The sequence below is a fragment of the Lampetra fluviatilis genome, unplaced genomic scaffold, assembly GCF_964198595.1.
Source record: "Lampetra fluviatilis unplaced genomic scaffold, kcLamFluv1.1 SCAFFOLD_619, whole genome shotgun sequence".
In the NCBI taxonomy this organism is placed as follows: domain Eukaryota; kingdom Metazoa; phylum Chordata; class Hyperoartia; order Petromyzontiformes; family Petromyzontidae; genus Lampetra; species Lampetra fluviatilis.
Window position 1 is genome coordinate 25,001 of NW_027621439.1, and position 10,000 is coordinate 35,000.

A 10,000-nucleotide genomic window follows, 5' to 3' on the forward strand; every position below is an offset into this window, starting at 1 on the left:
TTCTGTGTTTTGCAATTCCCCCCCCGTGATGTGAAAGTGTCTCTGTGCGTCTCCTGAAGTAGATTTCTCTCCCTCGCCCCCATCATCATCATCATCGCGAGGATGGTGATGGTGATGATGATGCTACTGATGCTGCCATTCGTGTTTGCTGTTCGTGGCCGTGTTGTGATCTCAAGGATGTAATAAAACAATGTTGATGTCCTGTGGATTTGTCTCCTGCCGTTCACGATGGCCGTGTGGGAGACGCTGAGACCCTGGGGTCAGGGGTCAGGGTTCAAGCCCTGGTCTGGGTGTCTCTCTCAGGGGGTTCACGATGGCCGTGTCGGAGACGCTGAGACCCTGGGGTCAGGGGTCAGGGTTCAAGCCCTGGGTCTGGGTGTCTCTCTCTCTCAGGGGGTTCACGATGGCCGTGTGGGAGACACTGAGACCCTGGGGTCAGGGTTCAGGGTTCAAGCCCTGGGTCTGGGTGTCTCTCTCAGGGGGTTCACGATGGCCGTGTCGGAGACACTGAGACCCTGGGGTCAGGGGTCAGGGTTCAAGCCCTGGGTCTGGGTGTCTCTCTCAGGGGGTTCACGATGGCCGTGTCGGAGACACTGAGACCCTGGGGTCAGGGGTCAGGGTTCAAGCCCTGGGTCTGGGTGTCTCTCTCAGGGGGTTCACGATGACCGTGTGGGAGACACTGAGACCCTGGGGTCAGGGTTCAAGCCCTGGGTCTGGGTGTCTCTCTCAGGGGGTTCACGATGGCCATGTGGGAGACACTGAGACCCTGGGGGTCAGGGGTCAGGGTTCAAGCCCTGGGTCTGGGTGTCTCTCTCAGGGGGCTCAGATGGCCGTGTGGCAGACACTGAGACCCTGGGGTCAGGGTTCAAGCCCTGGGTCTGGGTGTCTCTCTCAGGGGGCTCACGATGGCCGTGTGGCAGACACTGAGACCCTGGGGTCAGGGTTCAAGCCCTGGGTCTGGGTGTCTTTCTCTCTCAGGGGGTTCACGATGACCGTGTGGGAGACACTGAGACCCTGGGGTCAGGGTTCAAGCCCTGGGTCTGCGGTGTCTCTCTCAGGGGGTTCACGATGGCCGTGTCGGAGACGCTGAGACCCTGGGGTCAGGGTTCAAGCCCTGGGTCTGGGTGTCTCTCTCTCTCTCAGGGGGTTCACAGTGTCCGTGTGGGAGACACTGAGACCCTGGGGTCAGGGTTCAAGCCCTGGGTCTGGGTGTCTCTCTCTCTCTCAGGGGGTTCACAGTGTCCGTGTGGGAGACACTGAGACCCTGGGGTCAGGGTTCAAGCCCTGGGTCTGGGTGTCTCTCTCAGGGGGTTCACGATGACCGTGTGGGAGACACTGAGACCCTGGGGTCAGGGTTCAAGCCCTGGGTCTGGGTGTCTCTCTCTCAGGGGGTTCACGATGGCCGTGTCGCAGACAGAGACCCTGGGGTCAGGGGTCAAGCCCTGGGTCTGGGTGTCTCTCTCAGGGGGTTCACGATGACCGTTGTGCGAGACACTGAGACCCTGGGGTCAGGGTTCAAGCCCTGGGTCTGGGTGTCTCTCTCAGGGGGTTCACGATGACCGTGTGGGAGACACTGAGACCCTGGGGTCAGGGTTCAAGCCCTGGGTCTGGGTGTCTCTCTCTCAGGGGGTTCACGATGGCCGTGTCGCAGACAGAGACCCTGGGGTCAGGGGTCAAGCCCTGGGTCTGGGTGTCTCTCTCAGGGGGTTCACGATGACCGTGTGCGAGACACTGAGACCCTGGGGTCAGGGTTCAAGCCCTGGGTCTGGGTGTCTCTCTCTCTCAGGGGGTTCACGATGGCCGTGTCAGAGACACAGACCCTGGGGTCAGGGTTCAGGCCCTGGGTCTGGGTGTCTCTCTCTCAGGGGGTTCACGATGGCCGTGTCGCAGACAGAGACCCTGGGGTCAGGGGTCAAGCCCTGGGTCTGGGTGTCTCTCTCAGGGGGTTCACGATGACCGTGTGCGAGACACTGAGACCCTGGGGTCAGGGTTCAAGCCCTGGGTCTGGGTGTCTCTCTCTCAGGTGGGTTCACGATGGCCGTGTGGGAGACGCTGAGACCCTGGGGTCAGGGGTCAAGCCCTGGGTCTGGGTGTCTCTCTCAGGGAGTTCACGATGACCGTGTGGGAGACACTGAGACCCTGGGGTCAGGGTTCAAGCCCTGGGTCTGGGTGTCTCTCTCAGGGGGTTCACGATGACCGTGTGGGAGACACAGACCCTGGGGTCAGGGTTCAAGCCCTGGGTCTGGGTGTCTCTCTCTCTCAGGGGGTTCACGATGACCGTGTGGGAGACACAGACCCTGGGGTCAGGGTTCAAGCCCTGGGTCTGGGTGTCTCTCTCTCTCTCAGGGGGCTCACGATGACCGTGTGGGAGACACTGAGACCCTGGGGTCAGGGGTCAGGGTTCAAGCCCTCACCGCCACAAGTTTTCAACAGACACCACCAGAAGTCGCTCTTTGATTTTTGTTTATTTTCCAGTCAAACACCGAGATGGCAACGTACACAGGAAGGGTGGGAGTGGGGTTAGGGGATCACCACCATCACCACCATCATCATCACCATCACCACCATCATCATCATCACCACCACCATCATCATCATCACCACCACCATCACCACCACCATCACCACCACCATCACCACCACCACCACCATCACCACCATCACCACCACCACTATCACCACCATCACCACCATCATCACCACTATCATCACCATCATCACCATCATCACCATCATCACCACCATCATCACCACCATCACCACCACCATCACCACCACCATCACCACCACCATCACCACCACCACCATCACCACCATCACCACCACCATCACCACCACCACCATCACCACCACCACCATCACCACCATCATCACCACCATCATCATCACCACCATCATCACGGTGGGGTGTGTGTACACATGTGAGTGACTGGCTGAGTCAGTGACTGAGTGAATGGGTGAGTGACTGAGTGACTGACTGAGTGACTGAGTGGGTGACTGAGTGGGTGGGTGACTGAGTGGGTGACTGAGTGACTGACTCAGTGAATGACTGACTGACTGAGTGAGTGACTGACTCAGTGAATGAGTGACTGAGTGAGTGACTGAGTGAATGGGTGAGTGAGTGAGTGACAGTGACTGACTGAGTGACTTAGTGAGTGGGTGACTGAGTGAGTGACTGAGTGACTGACTGAGTGACTGAGTGGGTGACTGAGTGACTTAGTGAGTGGGTGACTGAGTGAGTGACTGAGTGACTGAGTGGGTGACAGTGACTGACTGAGTGAGTGACTGAGTGACTGACTGAGTGAGTGGGTGACTGAGTGGGTGATTGAGTGGGTGACTGAGTGGGTGATTGAGTGGGTGACTGAGTGAGTGAGTGACTGAGTGAGTTACTGAGTGACTGACTGACTAACTGAGTGACTGACTGACTGAGTAAATGACTGACTGACTCAGTGACTGAGTGACACACTCACTGAGTGACTGACTAAGTGACTGAGTGACTGACTGACTAAGTGACTGAGTGACTGACTGAGTGACTGACTGACTGAGAGACTGAGTGACTGAATGACTGACTGAGTGACTGACTGACAGACTGAGTGAATGACTGACTGAATGACTGAGTGACTGACTGACTGACTCAGTGACTCACTCAGTGACTGACTGACTGACACATTCACACTAGAGGCTGTTTCAACTCAAACAGACCGGTCCCAGCTCGCACCAGCTGACCCACCACGAGGCTTGCAGAGGGAGATCGCAACTCATCCCACGACCCTGGCAGTGGACACACACACACACACACACAGAGACACACCACAGGGTCACGGATCGAACCCACGACCTCCTGTAGACCACGCGAGGTAGTCAACATCTCCCCATTGTCAGGATCGAACCCACGACCTCCTGTAGACCAGGTGAGGTAGTCAACATCGTCCCCATTGTCAGGATCGAACCCACGACCTCCTGTAGGCCAGGCGAGGTAGTCAACATCTCCCCATTGTCAGGATCGAACCCACGACCTCCTGTAGACCAGGTGAGGTAGTCAACATCTCCCCATTGTCAGGATCGAACCCACGACCTCCTGTAGACCAGGTGAGGTAGTCAACATCTCCCCATTGTCAGGATCGAACCCACGACCTCCTGTAGACCAGGTGAGGTAGTCAACATCTCCCCATTGTCAGGATCGAACCCACGACCTCCTGTAGACCAGGTGAGGTAGTCAACATCTCCCATTGTCAGGATCGAACCCACGACCTCCTGTAGACCAGGTGAGGTAGTCAACATCTCCCCATTGTCAGGATCGAACCCACGACCTCCTGTAGACCAGGTGAGGTAGTCAACATCTCCGCATTGTCAGGATCGAACCCACGACCTCCTGTAGACCAGGCGAGGTAGTCAACATCTCCCCATTGTCAGGATCGAACCACGACCTCCTGTAGACCAGGCGAGGTAGTCAACATCTCCCCATTGTCAGGATCGAACCCACGACCTCCTGTAGACCAGGTGAGGTAGTCAACATCTCCCCATTGTCAGGATCGAACCCACGACCTCCTGTAGACCAGGCGAGGTAGTCAACATCTCCCCATTGTCAGGATCGAACCCACGACCTCCTGTAGATCAGGCGAGGTAGTCAACATGGGTGGGTAGGTGGGTGGGTAGGTGAGTGGGTGAGTGGGTGGGTGAGTGAGTGAGTGGGTGAGTGAAGTGGGTGAGTGAGTGGGTGGGTGGGTAGCTGAGTGAGTGGGTGAGTGGGTGGGTGAGTGAGTGGGTGAGTGAGTGAGTGGGTAGCTGAGTGAGTGGGTGGGTGAGTGAGTGAGTGGGTGAGTGGGTAGCTGAGTGGGTGGGTGAGTGAGTGAGTGGGTGAGTGAGTGAGTGGGTAGCTGAGTGGGTAGCTGAGTGAGTGGGTGAGTGGGTGGGTGAGTGAGTGGTGTGAGTGAGTGAGGTGGGTAGCTGAGTGAGTGGGTGAGTGGGTGAGTGAGTGAAGTGGGTGGGTGAGTGGGTAGCTGAGTGAGTGGGTGAGTGGGTGAGTGGGTAGATGAGTGGGTAGCTGAGTGGGTAGCTGAGTGAGTGGGTGAGTGAGTGGTGAGTGAGTGGAGTAGTGAGTGGGTGAATGAGTGGGTGGGTGAGTGGGTAGCTGAGTGGGTAGCTGAGTGGGTAGTTGGGTGAGTGAGTGGGTGGGTGGAGTGAGTGAGTGGGTGAGTGAGTGAGTGGGTGAGTGAGTGAGTGGGTGAGTGGGTAGCTGAGTGAGTGGGTAGCTGGGTAGGTAGCTGAAGTGAGCGAGTAGCTGAGTGGGTAGCTGGGTGGGTAGCTGCGTGGGTAGCTGGGTGGGTGAGTGAGTGTGTGAGTGGGTGAGTGAGTGGGTGGGTGAGTGGGTAGCTGAGTGAGTGGGTAGCTGGGTAGGTAGCTGAGTGAGCGAGTAGCTGAGTGAGTAGCTGAGTGGGTAGCTGAGTGGGTAGCTGAGTGAGTAGCTGAGTGGGTAGCTGAGTGGGTAGCTGAGCGGGTGAGTGGGTGAGTGAGTGAGTGGGTGGGTGAGTGAGTGGGTAGCTGAGTGGGTGAGTGAGTGACTGGGTGGGTGAGTGGGTAGCTGAGTGGATAGCTGAGTGGGTAGCTGAGTGGGTAGCTGAGTGGGTGAGTGAGTGGGTAGCTGAGTGGGTAGCTGAGTGGGTAGCTGAGTGGGTAGCTGAGTGGGTAGCTGAGTGGGTAGCTGGGTGGGTAGCTGAGTGGGTAGCTGAGTGGGTAGCTGAGTGGGTAGCTGAGTGGGTAGCTGGGTGGGTAGCTGATTGGGTAGGTGGGTGGGTAGCTGAGTGGGTAGCTGAGTGGGTAGCTGAGTGGGTAGCTGAGTGGGTAGCTGAGTGGGTGAGTGGGTAGCTGAGTGGGTAGGTGGGTAGCTGAGTGGGTAGCTGAGTGGGTAGCTGAGTGGGTAGCTGAGTGGGTAGCTGAGTGGGTAGCTGAGTGGGTGAGTGGGTGAGTGAGTGGGTGGGTGAGTGGGTGAGTGAGTGGGTGGGTAGCTGGGTAGGTAGCTGAGTGAGCGAGTAGCTGAGTGAGTAGCTGAGTGGGTAGCTGAGTGGGTAGCTGAGTGAGTAGCTGAGTGGGTAGCTGAGTGGGTAGCTGAGCGGGTGAGTGGGTGAGTGAGTGAGTGGGTGGGTGAGTGAGTGGGTAGCTGAGTGGGTGAGTGAGTGACTGGGTGGGTGAGTGAGTGGGTAGCTGAGTGGATAGCTGAGTGGGTAGCTGAGTGGGTAGCTGAGTGGGTGAGTGAGTGGGTAGCTGAGTGGGTAGCTGAGTGGGTAGCTGAGTGGGTAGCTGAGTGGGTAGCTGAGTGGGTAGCTGGGTGGGTAGCTGAGTGGGTAGCTGAGTGGGTAGCTGAGTGGGTAGCTGAGTGGGTAGCTGGGTGGGTAGCTGATTGGGTAGGTGGGTGGGTAGCTGAGTGGGTAGCTGAGTGGGTAGCTGAGTGGGTAGCTGAGTGGGTAGCTGAGTGGGTGAGTGGGTAGCTGAGTGGGTAGGTGGGTAGCTGAGTGGGTAGCTGAGTGGGTAGCTGAGTGGGTAGCTGAGTGGGTAGCTGAGTGGGTAGCTGAGTGGGTAGGTGAGCGGGTGAGTGGGTGAGTGAGTGGGTGGGTGAGTGGGTGAGTGAGTGGGTAGCTGAGCGGGTAGCTGAGTGGGTAGCTGAGTGGGTAGCTGGGTGGGTAGCTGTGTGGGTGGGTGAGTGAGTGGGTGGGTGAGTGAGTGAGTGGGTGAGTGAGTGGGTGAGTGGGTAGCTGGGTGGGTAGCTGAGTGAGTGAGTGGGTGAGTGAGTGGGTGAGTGAGTGAGTGGGTAGCTGAGTGGGTGAGTGAGTGGGTAGCTGAGTGGGTAGCTGAGTGGGTGAGTGAGTGGGTGAGTGAGTGAGTGAGTGGGTGAGTGAGTGGGTGAGTGAGTGGGTGAGTGGGTAGCTGAGTGGGTAGCTGAGTGGGTAGCTGAGTGGGTAGCTGAGTGGGTAGCTGAGTGGGTAGCTGAGTGAGTAGCTGGGTGGGTAGCTGAGCAGGTAGCTGATTGGGTAGCTGAGTGGGTAGGTGGGTAGCTGGGTGGGTAGCTGGGTGGGTAGCTGATTGGGTAGCTGAGTGGGTGAGTGAGTGGGTAGCTGAGTGGGTAGCTGAGTGGGTAGCTGAGTGGGTAGCTGAGTGGGTGAGTGAGTGGGTGAGTGAGTGGGTAGCTGAGCGGGTAGCTGAGTGGGTAGCTGGGTGGGTAGCTGAGTGGGTAGCTGAGTGGGTAGCTGAGTGGGTAGCTGAGTGGGTAGCTGAGTGGGTAGCTGGGTGGGTAGCTGGGTGGGTAGCTGAGTGGGTAGCTGAGTGAGTAGCTGAGTGGGTAGCTGGGTGGGTAGCTGAGTGGGTAGCTGAATGAGTGGGTGAGTGAGTGGGTAGCTGGGTGGGTAGCTGAGTGGGTAGCTGAGTGGGTAGCTGAGTGGGTAGCTGAGTGGGTAGCTGAGTGGGTAGCTGAGTGGGTGAGTGAGTGGGTGAGTGAGTGGGTAGCTGAGTGGGTGAGTGAGTGGGTAGCTGAGTGGGTGAGTGAGTGGGTAGCTGAGTGGGTAGCTGGGTGGGTAGCTGAGTGGGTAGCTGAGTGGGTGGCTGAGTGAGTAGCTGAGTGGGTAGCTGAGTGGGTGGCTGAGTGAGTAGCTGAGTGGGTAGCTGAGTGGGTAGCTGAGTGGGTGGCTGAGTGAGTGGGTAGCTGAGTGGGTAGCTGAGTGAGTAGCTGAGTGAGTAGCTGAGTGGGTAGCTGAGTGGGTAGCTGAGTGGGTAGCTGAGTGGGTAGCTGAGTGAGTAGCTGAGTGGGTAGCTGAGTGGGTAGCTGAGTGGGTAGCTGAGTGGGTAGCTGAGTGGGTAGCTGAGTGGGTAGCTGAGTGGGTAGCTGAGTGGGTGGCTGAGTGAGTGGGTAGCTGAGTGAGTAGCTGAGTGAGTAGCTGAGTGGGTGAGTGAGTGGGTAGCTGAGTGGGTAGCTGAGTGGGTAGCTGAGTGAGTGAGTGGGTAGGTGAGTGGGTAGCTGAGTGGGTAGCTGAGTGGGTAGCTGAGTGGGTAGCTGAGTGGGTAGCTGAGTGGGTAGCTGGGTGGGTAGCTGGGTGGGTAGCTGAGTGGGTAGCTGAGTGGGTAGCTGAGTGGGTAGCTGAGTGGGTAGCTGAGTGGGTAGGCGCGTACCCATCATGGCGGCGGTCTTGAGGAAGGCCATGCTTGTCTCGTACGTCATCTGCTGCAGAGGCGAGCTGCTGGACCTCATGGCGATGCGGCTGAAGGCCTGGTAGGTGCCGTCGTAGCACATGTAGTCAGCCATCAGAGACAGGTGGCGTGGGTCCACCTGGATTCCTACACACAGACACACACACACAGACACACACAGACACACACAGACACACACAGACACACACAGACACACACAGACACACACAGACACACACACACAGGTAGGTGCCGTCGTAGCACATGTAGTCAGCCATCAGAGACAGGTGGCGTGGGTCCACCTGGATTCCTACACACAGACACACACAGACACACACACACACAGACACACACACACACACAGACACACACACAGACACACACACACACAGACACACACACACACACAGACACACACAGACACACACACAGACACACACAGACAGACACACACACACACAGACACACACACACACACAGACACACACAGACACATACACACACACAGACACACACAGACACACACACACAGAGAGACTCACACACACACACACAGACACACACACACACAGACACACACACACAGACACACACACACAGAGAGACTCACACACACACACACAGACACACACACACACAGACACACACAGTGACACACACACACACACACAGACACACACAGTGACACACACACACACAGACACACACAGTGACACACACACACACAGACACACACAGTGACACACACAGTGACACACACAGACACACACAGTGACACACACACACACAGACACACACACACACAGACACACACACACAGACACACACAGTGACACACACACACACAGACACACACACACAGACAGACACACACAGTGACACACACACACACAGACACACACAGACACACACAGTGACACACACACAGACACACAGACACAGACACACAGTGACACACACACACAGACACACACAGTGACACACACACAGACACACACAGTGACACACACACAGACACACAGTGACACACACACAGACACACACAGTGACACACACACACAGACACACACACACAGACACACACAGTGACACACACACACACACAGACACACACACACACACAGACACACACACACAGAGAGACTCACACACACACACAGACACACACACACACAGAGAGAGACTCACACACACAGACACACACACACACACACAGACACACACACAGAGAGAGACTCACACACACAGACACACACACACACACAGACACACACACACACACAGTGACACACACACACAGACACACACACACACACAGACACACACACAGAGAGAGACTCACACACACAGACACACACACAGAGAGAGACTCACACACACAGACACACACACACACACAGACACACACACAGACACACACACAGACACACACACACACACAGACACACACACACATTGACACACACACAGACACACTTACACACACTTACACACATAGAGACACAGACACAGACTCACACACACACACAGTGACACACACTCACACACACACACACAGACACAGACACACAGACACACACACACACAGACACTGTGTTTGTGTGTCACTGCATGCATCAGCCAGTCGTCTCAGTCAGTCGACCCGTGGCACCTGCTGGGTCTGTCACGTGACCTCCTCCTCATGCACCTAGCCTGGCACAGCAGTCGACCCGTGGCACCTGCTGGGTCTGCCCCGTGACCTCCTGCCAGCGGGCGTTCGACACTTCACGTGGCAGCCTCAAGGTGCACATGGCCTGGCACAAGCGTCGTGGTGACGTCACCGCCA

General features: G+C 57.0%; 1 long non-coding RNA gene across 1 annotated transcript in view; it reads right to left on the reverse strand.

The window, feature by feature from the left end:
* Positions 1-8,400: 8,400 nt before the first annotated feature.
* Positions 8,401-10,000, reverse strand: part of LOC144955263 (uncharacterized) — a 6,125-nt gene continuing 4,525 nt past the window's right edge. The window contains exon 3 of the long non-coding RNA XR_013641578.1: positions 8,401-8,485. This is a non-coding gene — a long non-coding RNA (uncharacterized LOC144955263). The remainder of the gene's footprint in view (positions 8,486-10,000) is intronic.